We start from the raw sequence: 19,324 nt of genomic DNA, 5'->3' as shown, positions 1-19,324 counted from the left end.
AGCTAGTGACTGAAGGAAATTCTGGCTCTGTTACTTATAACCTGTGATCTAATTTCAGGGATGGATAGAATATATACTAGTGAAGCTCTTAATATATGTCAACCTACCACTGCTGGGTTGATTTCATAGTCTGCTAAATTGTCTGCTATGTACAAATATCAACAATTTGGAGAAGGACCCTGACTCAGGTTGTGACAAGTGCCACTGTGCTGTAGGAAGGGCTATGGCTCAGCTGAGACTGGCTCCAGAGGTGAGAGTTGCTGCAGTTCAATTCTGCTTTGGAAAATTCCCCATTGGATCAGAGGTAATGCTGATTTACTGACCATCTGAAGGCTGAGCTGGTGGGTGATTAATGAAGAAAAACAAAGGAAAAACCTAGAACCAAAAGGAAGATTAGATAACCCACAGACTGGAAAAAATATTTAAAAGTCATACATCTGATAAAGGGCTTGTACCCAGAATATATAAAGAATCCTTACAACTCAATAGTAAATAAAATAACTCAATTTAAAACTGGGCCAAAGACTTGAATAGATATTTCACCAAAGAAGACATACTAATGGCTAACAAGTACATGAAAAGTGCCTAACATCCTTAGTCAACAGAGAAATGAAAATTAATACCAAATGAGATACCACTATACACTTTCAAGGAAGTTATAACTAAAAAAGCAAAAATTACTGCATGTTGGCTAGGATATGCATAAAGTGGAATTCTCATACATTACCGGTGGGAATGTAACATAGTACAGCCACTTTTGAAAAGAGATTGGCAGTTTCTTAAAAATTACATGTAAACCTGGGGGCTGGCCCCGTGGCCGAGTGGTTAAGTTCGCGCGCTCCGCTGCCAGGCGGCCCAGTGTTTCGTTGGTTCGAATCCTGGGCATGGACATGGCACTGCTCATCAGACCACGCTGAGGCAGCGTCCCACATGCCACAACTAGAAGGACCCACAACAAAATATACAACTATGTACCAGGGGGCTTTGGGGAGAAAAAGGGGAAAAATAAAATCTTTAAAAAAAAAAATTACATGTAACCCAATTCCACTTATAGACATATAACCAAGAGAAATGAAAATATGTCCACACAAAGATTTGTACACAAACTTTCATAGCAACATCAGTTATAATAGTCAAAAGTAGAAACAACTCAAATGTCCATTAACCAGTGAGTGGATAAACAAAATGTGGTATATCCATACAATGAATACTAGTCTGTGAGAAAAAGGAACAAAATACCAATGCATACTACACAATGGATGAACCTCAAAAACATTATGCTAAAGATGCAAAAGACTACATATTGTGAGAAAGTAGAATGGTGGTTGCCAGGGGCTGGGGAGAGGAGAAAACAGGGAGTTAGTGTTTAATGGGCACCAAGTTCCACTCAGGGAAGATAAGAAAGTTCTGTAGAAAGAGGGGGAAAGAAACCATTGTGAAATATGCCTACTCTCCAAAGGCCTACTCTCCAGGGAAAAGACAATACCAGAACCTTAGCTTATGTGGAGCAAGGGCATTTCCTCAACTCCAGCTCCCTCTAGGCTTTCCGTCTCACCTAAATGGGATGAAAGGGAATGCTAACAAATAGTTGTGAAGGTCACAGTCCAGGGACACAGGCCCACAAAAAGATTGACTTTTTGTTTTGTTGTGGGTTTTTTTTTTTGGTGAGGAAAATTGGCCCTGAGCTGACATTTGTGCCAAACTTTATTTTGTATGTGAGATGCTACCACAGCATGGCTTGATGAGCAGTGTATAGGTCTGCGCCCAGGATCCAAACCCACAAACTGTGGGCCGCCAAAGCAGAGTGCACAAACTTAACCAGTATGCCACTGGGCTAGCCTCAAAAGATTGAGATTTAATCATAAGATTATAGAATGATTCTTCTCTTCCATACCTTAACACTACATCAATAGGGATCCAGTAGAGTAACAGTGAAGTATTGCTGAAGAAGGTGCAAGAAAGACTGTGTCTGAGGAGGAGTTCTAATGGAAGCCCAAAGACTAGAGAGAGAAAAAGGACACTAGATGAATTTGAACTCTATGGCACCTGCTACTATAGAAAGCATTAAACGCAGCCCAACTCCTAGCCAGATTAACATAAAATCTCACATTAGAGGCCTATTTACCTCAGTTCCTATTATCTGTTTCATCAGGTCCAGCTTCCAGCAAAAAAGAATTTACAAGTCATGCCAAAAGGCAGAAAAAATACAGAGACAGAAAAAGCCTCACAATTGGACTCAGATTGACACAGGAATTGGAATAAGTAAACTGAGAATTTAACTATCATCAATATGTTAAGGGCTCTTGTGGAAAGTATAAGACAACATGCATGAACAGATGAGTAATGTAAGCAGAGATATGGAAACTCTAAGAAAGAATCAAAAGGAAATGCTGGAAATCAAAAGCACTGTGACAGAAATGAAGAACGCCTTTGACAGGATCATCAGTACACTTGACATGGCAGAAGAAAGAACCAGTAAGTTCGAAGACCAGCCAATGGAAACTTCCCAAAATTAAATGCAAAGTGAAAAAAAGAAAAACATGCAAGGACTGTGGGACGATTAAGGGTGTACTATACATGTAACTGGAATACTAAAAAGAGAAGGAGGAAAGAATGGAGCAGAAGAAAGACTTGACGTACTAACGGCCCAAGAACTTCCCTGAACTAATGACAGACGGCAAACCAAAGATCCAGAAGTCTCAGCAGGATAAATATATAAAAAAAAATCTACACCTGGGCACACCATAATGAAACTGCAAAAAACTAAAGACAAACAAAACTTGAAAGAAGCCAGAATTTGGAAAAAACTTACCTGTAGGGGAAAAAAGATAGGAATTATAGCAGATTCTTGTCAGAAACCACGTAAGCAAGAGGAGAGTGGAGTGAAATATTTAAAATATTGAAAGAAAAAACCCATCAACCTAGAATTCTATATCCAGCAAAATTATCCTTCACAAGTAAAGGATAAAGACTTTCTCAGAAAAGCAAAACCTGAGAGAATTCATTACAAGCAAGAAATGTTAAACTGTTCAGTCCTGAAAGAAATGCTAATAGAAGTTCTTCAGGGAGAAGGAAAATGATATAGGTCAGAAGCTTAGAGCTACACAAAGGAAAGAAGAATGTCAGAGAAGGAATGAATGAAGGTAAAATAAAATCTTTACTTTTCTTATTAGTAATTTATTAAAAACAAAACTTTTAGATTGTTTAAAGTCATAATAGGAACAATATACTGGGTGATTATAGCAAATGGATAGGTGAAACGAATGACAGTGATATCACAAAGGTCAGGCGGACAGAATCAGGAATACTCTGCTATAAAATACCTGCACTACATGTGAAGCAGTAAAATTATTTGAAATTAGTTTTTAGTTTAGTTAAAAACGTACAATTGTAAACTCTAGGGAAACCACTAAAAATTTTTTTAAAGAAGTATAATTGCTGTCCTAAGAGAGGAGATAAATAGATAATATAAAATGTTCAAGTAAAACCAGAGAAGGCAGAAAAAGAGGGAGAAAAAAGTAACAAAGAATAAATGCAAGGAATAGAAAACAGTTACAAACATGGTAGATATTAATTCAACTATATCAGTACTCACTTTAAATGTAAATTGTCTAAATACAACAATTAAGGGACAGTGATTGTCAGAGTGGATAAAAAACAATGGTTATGTTGTTAATAAGTGTATGTTGCTTATAAGAAAACCAGTGTAAATATAAAGACACATGTAGATTAAAAGCAGAGAGTTGGAGAAAGATGGACCATGTTAACACTCATTAAAAGAAAGCTGAGGTAGCTCCATTGATTTCAGACAAAGCAGAATTCATAACAAGGACAATTATCAGAGATATAGAGGGGCACTACATAATGATAAAGGAGTTAATTTTCCAAGAAGACATAACAATTCTTAATGTGTTTGCATTTATCAACAGAGCATCAAAATACAGGAGATGAAAACTGAGAACTGAAAGGAGAAATAGAAAAAATCCACTATTACAGTTAAAGACTTCAATACCTTCGTTTAGTAATTGATAGATCAAACAGGCAGAAAATCAGTAAGGATATAGTTGACCTGAACAGAACTATCAATGAACTTGATCTAATTGACATTTGTAGAATATTCTGTCCCACAACAGCAGAATACCTGTTCTTTTCAAACTTGAATTAACAATCACCAAAATAGGCCATATTCTGGACTATAAAAGCACACCTTTACAAATCTGAGAGTACACAAATCATACAAATTATACTCTCAGACTACAGTGGAATTAAACTAGAAATAAATAACAGAAAGATAACTATAAAACATCCAAATATTTGCAGATTAAACAACACACTTCTAAATAACACATCAAAAAAGAAGTCTCAAGAGAAATTCAAAAATACTTTGAGCTAAGTTAAAATACAACTTATCAAAATTCATGAGATCCAGAAAAAGCAATGTTTAAAGGGAAAGTTATAATATTAAATACATATATTAGAAAAGAAGAGAGATCTAAAATCTCTAATCTAAGCTTCCCCCTTAGAAAACTAAGAAAGGGCAATTTAAACTGAAAGCAAGCAGAAGAAAGGAAATAATAAAAATTTGAGCAGAAATAAATGAAATTGAAAGCAGGAAATAAATAGAGAAACTCAACAAAACCTAAAGATGTTTCTTTGAAGAGATAGATAAAATCAATAAACTTCCAACCAGGCTAAGAAAAAAAGAGAGAAGACACAAATTACCAATATCAGAAATGAAAGAGGGGCCATTACTACTGATCCTGTGGACACTTAAAGATAATAAAGAAATAATATGAACAACTCTATGCCCATAAACTTGATAACTTAGATGGAATAGAGTAACTCATTGAAAGTCTAAATAGGTCCATAACTATTAAAGAAATTGAATCATTAGTTAAAAACCTTCCAGAAAAGAACGCTAGGCTCAGATAGTACCAAATATTTTAGGAAGAAAAAATATCAATACTCCACAACCTCCTCCAGAAAACAGAAGCAGAAGGAACATTTCCTAATTCACTCTATGAGGCTGGCATTACCCTAATTCCAAGAACAAATAAAGACATTACAGGAAAGAAAAACCACAGACCAAGACCCCTCATGGCCATAGATGCAAAAATCCTCTATGAAACATTAGCAAACTGAATCCAACAATGTATAAAAAGAAGTATGCACCACAACCAACTGAGATTTAGGCCAGGTATGCAAGGTGATTCAACATTAAAAAATCAATCGATGTAATCCATCACATAAACAGGCTAAAGAAGAAAAATAATGTGACCAATTGAGGCAGAAAAGGCATTTGACGAAATGCAAAAGCCACTCATGATAAAACCTCTCAATAAACTAAGAATAGAGGGAAGCTTCCTTAAATTTTACAAAAGAACACTTACAAAAAACCTACACCTAACATTGTACTTAATGGTGAGAGACCGAGCACTTTCTCCCTAAGATTAGGAAGAAGCAAGTTGTCCAGTTTTACCTGAATGATGGGAAGAAGGCAGCAATGAAAATATCTGAGGAAGAGCATCCTAGGCTGAGGAAACAGCAATCACGGAAAAGAGTTTGATGAGCTTGAGGAACAGAGAGGAGGTTAGGATGGTTGGTGTATCATGAATGAGTAGGCGAGTGGTAAGAGGCGAGATTACAGAAATAAGAAAGGGCCGGATTATGCAGAACCTTGGAAATAAAGTAAGGAATTTGGATTTTATTCCAATAGCATTGGAAAGTCAGAGAGGGCTGCGATCTGACTTACACTTTTACAAGTGTTAGTTGCTGACACAAACCTCTCAGTTGTGGTCATGTACGTCCTTGGGAGATATTCACTCTTTGCATCTGGGTTCAGAAGATGAGTCCTGCTGGAGTCCTGCTCCAGCTGAGTCCAGGTTCCTGAGGGAGGGACGGAGTCGGCGCAGCGAGGGAAGAGACGTGAGACTTGAGTCGGTATAATCAAGTCTAACTTTACTGTGCACAAGTGTCGTTTTTATATTTTTCAGGATTAGTACAGAAATAGCTCAACAAATATTCTCAGAGAGATAAGGACATACAAAGCGAGCACAAGAATATTTATTAGCATTCCATTGTATAGAGCATAAGGTTAATGATCGTCTTCTTCGCAATTGACTGTTATTTATTGTCTCTAAGCTAAAAGAGATAGGTACCTTGACATCTGTTGTAATTCATGGTAAAGTTAAATCAAAGAGAGAAGGTCCAGACCTCCGGACAGGACAGCATTACGTCTGTTTACGTCCTGGGGGAGCCACCCCTGCCTCCCTCGATCATCCATGTCATTAGTATAGATGGTTAATGGGAACAAAAGGCAACTCCTGGGTATCTTATCCCCAGGGCTACGTGCCTTCTCAGCGGGTAGTTAAAATTCTTTACATTCCTGCGCCCCTTAGTGGGTGAAAGCATTCCTTTGTCTTTCAGGGGGTAGGGCTAATTGTCCCTTGAGCACACTGCCCGGAGAAAATATCATTTTGCTAGTAAAGCATCAGGCTGAAAAGATAAGTTAAACCATGTAAAGCAGAAACAAGTATAGTCATAACCTTGATAGAAAGCATGCATACATTTCAGAAAATATCAGGGGTGTTGGTCGGCCATTCTTCACTGAGGGGCGTCCCTGCGCCCCTTGGCCCTTCTCAGCCTGGACCCTGTCAGACGGCTGTATAGGCGTCGGTAACAAGGCTCCCGGCAGAGTCCATTAGCAGCTAATGCCAAAGGTACTCTCGCATATCCAAGTTTCGTAATGAGCCTTAACAAAATTGCCCACCCTAGAGAAGAAAAATATGTAACCACCACTGCTACCGGATTGTCACTATACAGCAGGAGGCATTCACCAGGCATACATGAAGAGAAAAAATTTGGAAGAATTCAAAGTCAATTTTTTAAAGTATGTGGTTTTGAAGTATAGTTTTAAAAAATTGCCATTCTCAAGAAAATCTGAACAGCCATATGGAACCTGTCTATGCTTTTGCTGTGAAATTGCTACTGAAGGCCTTGTCCCTTTCATCACTCACTACTCCTACAAAAAACCACACCTAAGAAATTCTTTTAAAAATTAATGTCAGGACAACAGGTTTTTCCTGAGGAACACATGTGATTTCTTCCTTCTAGTAAGAGCTAGATAATGCACTTTATTTCCATTTTTACACTGGCTGCTTAAAATTTGCGACTCAGTTACAGAAACTGAACTGACTCGTTGTTAGAATATTGGCATTCTCCTTATCTATATCTACCACTCGTATCTAGGATGTTATTGAAAGCAGCTTCTAATCCATTTGGGAATAGATTGAGTATATATTTTACCCAGGCAAATTTTATGACTAATTGTCTACTACCTTTAATAAACCAAGCGCTTTAAGTCTTTCTGTGGGGTGATTAACAGTAAAGAATATAAGTGAATGCAAAGGACTAGAGATTATTAATTTAAAAGCATTTGTATGTCAACAGAGTGAACTGAAGTGCATTTCCTCATGTATACGAGTCAGTAAGTCTTTGCTCTAGCACAGCATAGAAGCAGAAGACAGGGTCATTCTTATCTCTAGTCATCAACACTGTTTGTCTACCTTAAATAGAGCCTTTGTACTTTAGCTTCCTTATTTTATCATTTTTTGCTTTTCATGTTAAACATGTATGTCTGCAAGTCAAGAAAGTGCAACTTCTGCTATAAAACTGCACTGAAATGAGCTAGACCTACAGGATAACTTAGCAAATGGCACTTAGTTCAACCATATGGGTAGCTAGTTTCAAGGAGTAATTATTTAGTGGGCATTAAAACACCACTTATAAACAGAGTGTTTACCCGTTAAAAATTAAACAGTAAATTATGTTTATTGCTTTTCTCAAAGGCTAATCTCTGATTCATTTTGTTTCCTTTCCATGATAACTTACTCTATCAAATCCTGCCCCAGTGAAGCATTGATTACAGGATCCCTAATCACGTGCTGAGGAAGCTAGAACCTCACAGCCCGAGGTCCCTTGAAACTTCTGCCTCGTGGGGGCTGCACACACACGCAAAAGCACTGAACACACGAAACAACTGCTGAACAAGTGAACGTAATTATGCTGTAAATCTTGTCTTACTTAGATGGTTCATTTTAAGGAGTATATTGCTGGCATACAAGCTAGAAGTGGAATTGTCTGCTGCTAAGGGTCACAAGCAAACTCAAGCCCTCCAGCCTTTAGTGTGACACACTTGTAATAGAAAATTATAGAAAGAATGTCTTGATTTTCTTGATAGTTGCTATATTTTCATTATAACTATATCTAGATATGAGGTAAATATGATATGTAATATAGATGCATACTGATAGATGTTATGTGTCAAATCCATACATAACTATAATAAAAGTATCGATAGTCATCTCAATAACGCATAACTTGTCTACATTGTTTGAAATTGCAACCCCACTACCAGAAACCACACCCACACTGCTGATCTTCTCTGTTTTGCTCCATGTTTTATGCATCATTTATCACCTTCTAACACACAATATAATTTTCTTATTTATTATGTTTATTTATTGTCTTTTCTATTACTAGAAGGTGAGCTCCATGAAGACAATTTTTAACTCTCTAAAGAAAATATTCCCTATGTTATCAATAGTTTTTTTAATTTACAAAAATCGAATGTGAATGTATCGATTTTAAATACACGTATGGTAAACATTACGACTATTAAGCCCTTGTGTTCCGTAAATGAATAAGTATTAAAGGTGGAATGGATAATTGTAAAATTCAGGAAAATATCCACTTAAATATCTCACTTCTTCTTTGGCCCTTTCTTTCAAATTATCACATTCTAGTTTCTGGGCTGGGAACTGAGAGATCTGAGCTTATCAGAAAAAGTAAGCCTAAGGACTGCGAGAGAACTCTCTTACAAACTGCTCAAGCTCAGCTCACGAGCCTTGTAAGCTTCGTATTATTGCTTTCAAGGCTTTTGCTTTTTTTTCTTTTTTTGCACCTGGGTTCTCTATCTTTGAAATAATTAGAACTCTGACTTCTAGGGAATATAATAGTTCATTGATATATTCCAAGTATCCAGAACAATGTCTGGCATGTAAGTGCTCAATAATTACTTGTGGAATGATATCAAGTACTATGACTTTGCAGAATCTGAATATTGTCTATAAAGCGTGTTACTTTGAACAGTGTTATAGGAGGCGTGTACCGTCATGTCTTCTTAATTCTTGACACTTAATCTCTTCTTGGTTACTTAAGCTAAATAAATATTGGCTTTTCTAAGTTAAAGCATTCCTTCAAAATGTTTATTTAATGGAGAGTTGCTCAACTTTACGTGGCTCTCTTCCTCATGTTATGGACTTACTTATTTCTATATGCTCTGTAATGAACAATGACAAAAATTGGGAGAGTATTATTCATTTCTGGGATCCTTTTTCAGAATGCACATCCAAAATTTGTAGCTGATACCTAGTGTTAAATTGAACAGTGGGGAGGGAAAACACGTGCAGTCTTCACATGCACAGTGATCTTGTACTTTTAAAATCCCATAGTTTTTGATGAGTCTAAATTCCAAACACACTTATACTGCCTATAACTAAAATACAGTCATTTATTGATATTTAACATTTTCAGACTTTAAAAAGCGTAAAGCCTATCAAAGCGAAAGGCCCTGGACAGCAGACAACTGCTTTTCTTTATGTACCTGGCTTTACCTAAATCATCCTGTTCTTACATTTCCTTAATTTTCCTCTCTTGTGCAGTCACTGATAGCCTGAGGGAACCCACATCAGAAAGGAGACAGAAGAGGTCTATAATTATTTATTTTTCCACTTTTTTTGAGGTATAATTGACAAATGAGAATTATATATATTTAGGTTATATGACATGATTTTTTAAGGAGTATAACATGATGATTTAATATATATATACATTCTGAAATGATTACCACAATCAAGTTAATTAACACAGCCATTACCTCACAGAAGTACCTTTTTTTGGTGATAATACTTAAGATCTACTCTCTTAGCAAACTTCAAGTATACAATACAATATTATTAACTGCAATCATCATACCATACAGATCCCAAGAACCCTCTGACCAACACCTCCCCATTTTCCCCACTCCCAGGTCCTGGTAACTGCTGTTCTACTTTCTTTTATATGAGCTCAACCTTGTTAGATTCCACATATGAGTGAGATCATACAGAATTTTTCTTTCTGTGTCTGGCGTATTTCACTTAATGTAATATCCTTCAGATTCATCCATGTTGTCACAAATGGCAGAATTTTCTTCTTTTTCATCGGTGAATAATAGGCCGGTGAATAATATATATATATATCTCTCTCACATATATATATATCACATATATATCACATTTTCTTTATTCATTATCCATCAGTGGATACTTAGGCTGTTTTCCATTTCTTGCCTATTATAAAGAAGGCTGCAGAGAACAGGGAAGTGCAGATATCTCTACAAGATCCTGATTTCATTTCCTTTGCACATATTCCCAGAAGTGGGGCTGCTGAATCAGTGGTAGTTCTATTTTTAATTTTTTGAGGATCCTCCATACTGTTTTCCATAGTGTCTGTACCAATTTAATTCCCACCAACAGTGTATGAGGGTTCCCTTTTTTGCATGTCCCTATCAACGCATTATCTCTGGTCTTTTTGATAATGTCTATCCTAACAGGTGGCAGGTGATATCCCATTATGGCTTGGATTCACATTGATGATTAGTGACATTGAGCCCCTTTTCATATACCTACTGGCCATCTGTATGTCTTCTTTGGAATAACGTCTATTTCGGTCCTTTGCCCATTTTTTTAACTGTTTGTTTTTGTTTTTGTTTTGCTATTGAATTGTACGGGTTCCTTATATATTTTGGGTATTAAACCCTTATTGGATATGTGGTTTGCAACTTATCTTCTCCCATTCCATAGGGTGCCTTTTCATTTCCTTTATGGTTTTGTTTGCTGTGCAGAAGCTTTTTACTTTGATGTAGTCCCACTTTTTAAATTTGGCTTTTGTCACCTATGCTTTTGGTGTTATATCCAAAAAATCATTGCAAAGACCAAAATCAAGGAGACTATCCCTGATGTTTCCTTATAGGATTTTTATGGTTTCAAGTCTTACATTTAACTTCTTAGTCCATTTCAAGTTAATTTTTGTGTATGATGTACATAAGGGTCCAATTTCATTCTTTTGCTAGTGGATATCTAGTTTTCTCAACACCTTTTATTAAAGAGACTATCCTTTCCCCATTATGTATTCTTGGCTCCCTTGTCCAAGGTTAGTTGACTGTATATGCTTGGATTTATTTCTGGGCTCTCTATTCTGTTCCATTGGTCTATGCGTCTGTTTTTACGCCATCACCATACTGTTTTGATTGCTCTAGATTTGTAATGGTTTGAGATCAGGAAGTGTGATGCCTTTACCTTCGTTCTTTCTCAAGATTGCTTTGGCTATTCAGGGTCTTGTGTGGTTCCATATGAATTTTAGGGTTTTTTTTTCTATTTCTGTGAAAAGTTCTATTGGAATTTTGAGAGCGATCGCATTGAGTCTATACATTACTTCGGGTAGTAAGGACATTCTAGCACTCTTCTTCCAACCTATGAACTGGAAGCTCTTTCCATTCACTTGTGTCTTCTTCAATTCCTGTCATCAATGTCTTCTCGTTTTCAGTGCACAGATCTTTCACGTCCTAGGTTAACTTTATTCTTAAGTATTTTATTCTTTTTGATGCTATTGTAAATGAGATTATTTAAATGGCATGTGTGTGGAGTGGGAGAAGGTGCAGTGAGCCGCTGAACACTATAAAATTGCCAAATGTATCATTAGTATTCCCCCATCCTTCCTTCCTCACTTACATGATAGTCCTGTGCTCTCGTGGACTCATGGCACCTCTGATTATCAGAGTTCTGCACTTTCCAAAGTGCCCCATTTTAGAAATTTATCCCTCTCTCCTCCCTGATCATCAAAACACTAATTCCTTTAGTAACTTCTGATCTGATAAGATATTAGGAGGAAATTATGAAATTGATTATATAAATTATATGAGTAAGGTTATTCACAATAAAATTAGTTCATTTATTTGGGTATGTAAACTCAATAAATATTTACTAAACATTTAAATGCCAGTTCTGCTAGGTATACAGAAATACCTAAAACTCAGTCTCTGCTTTAAGGAACTCACGGTTTCGAAAAAATGAATGATATACTTAACTTTCCCAAGGATATTATTAATTTTCTTGGAAATGTTCACAGATCATATCGCAGTTGTTTTCACAACATGTTTAAGATCTCAGATGCTGCCATAGGCAATGAAGGATAAGAGTTCATCTTATGCCATGCCCCATCTTGCATGTTTTAAGCCAGCAATTCTGAATTACATGAAGATCCTGGAGCAGACTGGTTGATTCCTCCTCCCATGCCTTTGCAAATGCTACCATTCCTATGTACAAGGCCTACCCCCTACCTACCCTTCTTGCACAATTCTTTGCATTTGTCCAAAGTCAGCCCTGATGTCAACACTTTGCAGATGCCTTTTTATTGTCACCCTTCTCCTAATTAATCCCTCCATTGTTTTAGCTAAATCTGTGCCTTGTGTGTCACATTGTGCTCCCTTTGTTTAAATTTATCTCCTTTATGAGTCTGTGAGCTCCTTCAGGCAGAGATTAGGGATTATTCATCTCCCAGGTGGGCCCATAAGTAAAGAACTCAACAGGAAAAATGGAACGAAATTTTTGAAAACCTAGTATTTTCCTACCTTTTTAAACAGGAGATAGAAATAAATCTTTTTGAGTAGCTCAGGTTTATCACTACAGGTTGTGAAATATTGCACAGTGTTGCAATTTATTGTTTGTCTCTGCTTGCCCTTAGAAAAGATGATCAAACATTTTGTTTTTATTCTAGGTAGTCTCTGCTTTCAACTCTTTTTAGTTTTTCTCCCTGCATGTCTCTCTGTCACCCCTCCAGTTTTTTCTGGTGTCCATGTACCTACTTTTTTTTTTTTGTAAACATTTAATCAGTAAGGTTGTGCAATAAGCTCTCAATGATTATTTTTTGTTTTGTTTTTATTTTTGTTTTGGTGAGGAAGATGAGCCCCGAGCTAACATCTGTTGCCAATCTGCCTCTTTTTGCTTGAGGAAGATTGTCCCTGAGCTAACATCTATGACAATATTCGTCTATCTTGTATGTGGCATGCTCCCACAGCATGGCTTGATGATTCGTGCATAGGTCTGCACCCGGGACACAAACTGGCAAACCCTGCGGCTGCCGAAGCAGAGCACATGAACTTACCCACTATGCCACTGGGCTGGCCTCTCAATAATTATTTTTTAATTGTTACTATTTTTCTCTTCCACCTCTTGGTTTTTTTTTTATTGAGGTAACACTGGTTATAAACACTGTTATAAACACTAGCTTATAACATTATATAAATTTCAGGTGTACATCATTATATTTCAATTTCTGTGTAGACTAGATCATTAGGGAAATGCAAATCAAAACTGCAATGAGATATCACCTCACACTCATCAGAACGCTGTCTTCAACAAGAAAGGAAATAAGTCTTGGAGAGGATGTGGAGAAGAGGGAACTCTTATACACTGCTAGTGGGAATGTAAACTGGTGCAGCCACTATGGAAAACAGTATGGAGATTTCTAAAAAAATTAGGAATACAACTACCATATGATCCAGCGATTCCACTTCTAGTATTTATCCAAAGAACATGAAAACATGAATGATATATGCACCCCTATGTTCACTGCAGCATTATTTACACTAGCCAAGACTTAGAAGAAACCTAAATGTCCATCATTGGATGAATGGATAAAGAAGATGTGGTATATATACTCAATGGAGTACTACTCATCTATTAAAAAAAAGATGAAATCTTGCCATTTGCAACAACGTGAATGGATCTTGAGGGTATTATGCTAAACAAAATAACTCAGACAGTCAAATACTGTATGATTTCACTCATAAGTAGAAGATAAAAACAACAACAAGCAAATACAAAGATACAGAGATTAGATTAGTGGTTACCAGAGGGGAGGGGAGGAGAGAGGACGGCGAAAGGAGTGACAGGGCACATGTGTGTGGTGATGGATGGTAATTAGTCTTTGGGTGGGGAACATCATGCAGTCTACTCAGTGTGCCTACTTTTAACAGCCCACCTCTTCTCTTTCTCTTCCTTTCAAATGGTTACATTCTAATTTCTGGGCTGGGAACTCAGAGACCTGAGTTTATTAGTATAAAATAAGCCAAAGGACAGTGACAGACTCTCCTACAAATGGCTCAAGCTCAGCTCACAAACTTTGTAGTAACTTTTTATCATTGCTTCCAAGGCTTTTACACTTGTTTTTGTTTGCCACTGGATTGTAGGTGGTTGAAGTAACTGGAACTCTGGCTTCCATTTAAGTGGGACGTGTTTCTGGATTTTAGACCCATCCGTTCCACTTTTAATGCTCAATCAGTTATATAACACAAGGGCTGTATAATTGTACTGTTCAACATACATTTCTTTGAAATCGATATATTAAAATCCAGATCTTTTATACTCAAAAACTGATAATGTAGGGGAAATTTTTCTTGTAGAATTCCATACGTAATTAAAATTTTTTCTTATTTCCATTTTGGACATTTAAAGATATTCTAGAACCCACTTTCATCCTTTTGGAAAACTACGTAATGACAATAGGCACCATTTATTGAGCACTTTGCATGCATCAGGCACTGTGCTGAGCAAATGGCTTACCTCACTAATCCTCACAGTCCTAAAGGCAACTATTATTAGCTCTATTTTATAGACAGAGAATCTAGACTTAGAAATGAAATCTTCTATAAGCTAGTTAAGCACAGGAGACAGGATCCATACATTAAGCAATCTTGAAAACCAATATTTTCAACTCTCCAGTCATGGTTTGCTCACTATTGCATTAGTAATTTTTGGCAACATTTTTATCGTTCACACGTGATTCATATACCATACAACACACCCCTCAGCAGTTACCCGCCCACTTTTCCCCAAAAGTGTCCCCACTCCAGCCCTGGGCAACGACTAATCTACTTTCTGTGTCTATAGATTCGCCTCTTTGAGACATTTCATATAAATGGAATCACACAATATGTGGTCTTTTGTGTCTGGCTTTCTTCACATAATATTTACATTTTCAAAGTTCACTCATGCTACAATATTTATCAGTACTTCACTTCTTTTTATTTCTGAAAATATTCCATTGTAGGGATATACTACATTTTATTTATCCATTCATCATTTGATGGCCACTTGGGTCGTTTCCACTTTTTGGCTATTATGAACAATGGTGCTGTAACCCATTAATATTTGCAAAAACATTTAAAATATTTGGGAGGGTCAGTGGGAAAAATGTTAAACTAGGAGTTCTGAAACCTGACGTCTACTTTGGCTTTGGTAGTAATTCTAGCTTCACTAATAGAGATTTGACTAAAATTCCTTCCACCTTCAACAGTCAATAATTTTATACGTTTTGTCTTTTTCAAGTGTTTGGCCTAAGACCTAAGCCCTGTGGCAGAAGAAATGTTAGGTCATTACAAGTATAAATTCTACACTGCAGCTAGGAAGTGCACTCGTTATTGTAATTAATTTTAACTTTAAATATTGTCTATTTTTTTAAACTTAGTCTACTCTAAAGTTCGGAGAATACTTAAAAATTCAATTTTACATTGTCCCTCTTTGAAGAAAATGTACTCTGCATCATACCAAATGATAGGGTGGTGCAGTGGTTAAGTTCACGCTCCTGGCTTACACGGATCTGGGGTGCAGACCTATGCACCACTTATCAAGGCATGCTGTGGTGGCATCCCACATACAAAATAGAGGGAGACGGGCAAAGATGTCAGCTCAGGGCCAATCTCCCTCAGCAAAAAGAAGGGGATGGTGGCAAATGTTAGTTCAGAGCTAATTTTCCTTAAAAAAAATTCTAATAATAAACAAAAAATAATCTGAACTTTTGGATTGTACTGAGGAAAAATTTTCATTTCTCCTCTTTTTATTTCTGGCAGAGAATGGACAGTTCCTAAAATCTTGTCATTTCTCATCACAATGTAGAATTCATCTTGCTGCTTCTTTGTACATAAAGACCAGGTTTTAGGAAGATTTCAGAAAATTCTAGTTGACCATTCAGACATGCTAGAAAGCTGGAGCAAACATCCTATTTCTTTTGGTCACTCTCTTGGGTAAATAAAGTTCTGGTTTTGATGCAGGACAAACAAAACAAAATCTCGAGTCAAAAATCTGGTAACGAATTAGCAGTCTGCTTACTAATGAAAACTGAAACTACTTTTTGACATTAAGGGAGAAGAAAATTACATACAGAAGTTGTTCTCACAAATTCCAAATCTGGCGAGAGACAGCTACACGTTGAGTAACTTCACAACCAAAACGCCAGTTCCTACTAATGCCTGCAAACTTGTGGGCGTTGCGTGGGTTGCTTGGTCGTCACCCTGGAAACCGCAGCCTGACAGGTCCTTCATAGGCACCAGCCAGAGCGCCCGCAGCGAGTCAGGCTGTCATCTGCGCCTGCGCGGGGCCACCGCACCCTCGTAGTAAGAGAGGCCCGGATGGAGAACGCGGCGGCGCGCCGTTACCATGGCAGCCGGGCCCTGGCCGCGGTGGGAGCAGGTGCTGGGCTCTCCCTCGCCTCATTGGCTTACAGAGAGCTTAGAAAGAGGAGGAGAGGAGAACTTCCCCCGGCGTCTGTGTGACCCCAGCCGCTGCATCTTACACAGGCAGGAGGGGATACAGAGGGAGAAAGGGAAGGATGATGCGGAGATACTTACGGGGGAAAGAGGGGAAAAGGGTTAAAGTCTGGGACAGCTGGGAGGAAAGGTGGATAGAGAAAAGAGGGAAGAGCCTTTCTGTTGGCGCCTCATCCTTCGGAGTCTGGGGTCCACCGAGCCTGGTGCTGGTGGGGAAGCCTGGCAACGCCTTGCTTCGCTTTGTATGAGGAAAACCCCTTCGAGGGTAGCTTAGTCTCTCACTTTTGTTCTATTCTTTCCCCTCTCAGAGTTCTCATCCACGGGAGAAAAAAGTCACTGCTGAAATGTTGGTTTTCATGAAGAGGCTAAGGTATTCATTTAATCGGTGGTACCTTGGGACCCTGCATACAAATTAAAATTATCACCTAGTGTTTGTTATTATTATTAATTATTTTATTTATTAATAAACATAATTAAATAATTAAGTATTATTTATCATTATGCTTTGTGACAGATGATGAGTTTTTTTTTAACGAAATTTACTCATGGGATCACAGGTTTGGCAGGATGCCCCAGGAAGAATGAGCCAGATGGTCTCATGTTAAGTATAAGTATGGCTTAGCTTTTGCTTAAGTACTTATTTTAAAAGACGTTCTTTTTGACATTCTTTCAGTTCTCTTAGATTTTAAACAAGCATATGTTTAAAAGGCTATGAGATAAGATTGGAGTCAATGAATTAGATTCAGCTGTTTTTGAATGTTCTGAATCCCGAAAGAAAGTTATCAAAATTGTGTATACGTCTGGACTTAGCTTGGACGCACAGTAAAAATGTGCAGTCACATTCCCTCATGGGATTTAGCAGACACCCAGGAGGAAGGAATTAATTTCTGTCTCCTACTACAGTTCCCTATTAAGAGGGTGGTTCTGGTCTAAGTGCCTTACATAGATTTTTACTGATGATAAACATTGAAATTTAAATGTGTGCAACTCACAAGGAGTGAGAGTTAGATGACTCAGTTTGTGTAAGATGTAATTTTGTTCCCGTTTGTTGACTGTGCACCGTATGGCCGGTACCCAGGGGATGAAGATTAAAAGAACTGAAGGGGATTGAATATCCTGTGACGCATTTGAAAAAGGCTTAAGGGATTTGCTAACCAGAGTTTGTGATTTATGTTCTTTGTTTACTTTAGAACCAGCCATGAGTTTTTTGAAGATGTAGATAGGAAAACAATGGCACTTCAGATTTGATGCAACTTCATTTACGTTTCAGGCACTTCAACTGCGGCTTTTTTCCTTTTTAATTAAGCCATAATAGGATAATTTAATAACACCTAATATGTTTAACGTCTCAAGCATTTTGCTTTTATTTATTATGCTCATTCTGTGTTTTAGTTTTAAATGGAGTTTTCACATGGGTGAGATTCTTTGTAAATAATAAGGCATATACACTAAAATCTTCAGGCGACCAGTTATTTATAAGTTCTGAACTATATTTATTATAAAATTAAGGGAAAGGACTGAAGAGTTCCACAGAAATCTTATTCTAACAATTGGTTATGTAACTTAAACATCTTAAAATAGTAAATACCAAGATCCCTGATCTGAAAAGGAGCTGATTATCCTAAGGCGTTTGTGACTGTGAAAATAGTATTATTTAAATAAGTATCTTGGATCACAATGAGTTTTAATTTATTCTACATCATTCATGGCACCCTTGCTTTTAATTAGTAGGTAGACATAACAGCTTACATAGTTTAGTCTGTCTTGCAGCTACGCAGTGGTAAATAAACTCACTCTGAAATAATGATTTGGTTTCTCTAGGTCATCTCAAAATATTGCTCTCAACCTCTGCTTTATAAGTTACTGAAGCCTTACTTTGAGTCCTTTAAGAAAGTCCACTTTGTATTCTTAGTTTAAAAGAAGTAAGTATCTAAGAGGAATTATAGTCTACTATATAGTCTAGAATTTTTTTAAATCCTGAATTCAGTTATACAGACATTAATCGTTTATTTTAGATTAAGCTTTGTCATGGTACTGTGTTTTTGCTTTTAAATTCTCTTGCTCTTCGTGAGTTGGCAGTTATTTGCCAGTTTACATCTTATAGAAAAAGTTATAAGAAACCTTAAGGGTCATCTAGCTCAACCGTTTTTCTAAAGCTGCACTCTCCGTTGCCATTGACAGAGAACACAGCACTTCCAATAGGCAGCTCACTTCCCTTCAGGACAAGTTTGAAAATGTTATTTCTGTCTTATGTTGCCAGGATCTGTCCCTGAGTTTCCAGCCCTTGATGCTTGTTTTACTACATGAAATTATACAAGTCCAATCCTCCTCACATGGCAGCCGCTTAATATTGTAAAGCAGTTGTCACGACTCTCCTGTGTTTTCTCTTCTTTGGGCTAACATTCCCAGTATTTTCAAGTATTCATCAGAAGCTGGTTTTGAGGCATTTTGCTCTCATAGACTGCCTTAGTCCCTTCCTCTCCTTTATCCCCCTTTCTCCTGATTTGCTAGCCTCCGGATGTGTTCCAGCTTGTGTTTTTTCCCTTAAACTGTAGTGCAGGACACTGGGTAGGGTGCTTCACATGGCATCTGTATCTCACCCATGGTCTCAGCCTTGGG

General features: G+C 37.3%; 2 protein-coding genes across 2 annotated transcripts in view; both read left to right on the top strand.

Annotated features, from left to right (window-relative positions):
- SLC19A2 (solute carrier family 19 member 2) overlaps positions 1–8,375 on the top strand; it is a 42,851-nt gene extending 34,476 nt beyond the window's left edge. The window contains exons 9-10 of the transcript XR_006891602.1: positions 2,153–3,143; positions 7,911–8,375. The gene's annotated coding sequence lies outside the window, so the exon portion shown is untranslated. The remainder of the gene's footprint in view (positions 1–2,152; positions 3,144–7,910) is intronic.
- CCDC181 (coiled-coil domain containing 181) overlaps positions 7,917–19,324 on the top strand; it is a 52,933-nt gene continuing 41,525 nt past the window's right edge. The window contains exons 1-3 of the mRNA XM_046682897.1: positions 7,917–8,055; positions 17,014–17,075; positions 18,527–18,627. The gene's annotated coding sequence lies outside the window, so the exon portion shown is untranslated. The remainder of the gene's footprint in view (positions 8,056–17,013; positions 17,076–18,526; positions 18,628–19,324) is intronic.

This window comes from Equus quagga, chromosome 13 (genome assembly GCF_021613505.1).
Source record: "Equus quagga isolate Etosha38 chromosome 13, UCLA_HA_Equagga_1.0, whole genome shotgun sequence".
Lineage (NCBI taxonomy): Eukaryota > Metazoa > Chordata > Mammalia > Perissodactyla > Equidae > Equus > Equus quagga.
The sequence above is the reverse complement of the archived record's forward strand: the minus strand, read 5'-3'. Positions and strand labels throughout refer to the sequence as shown.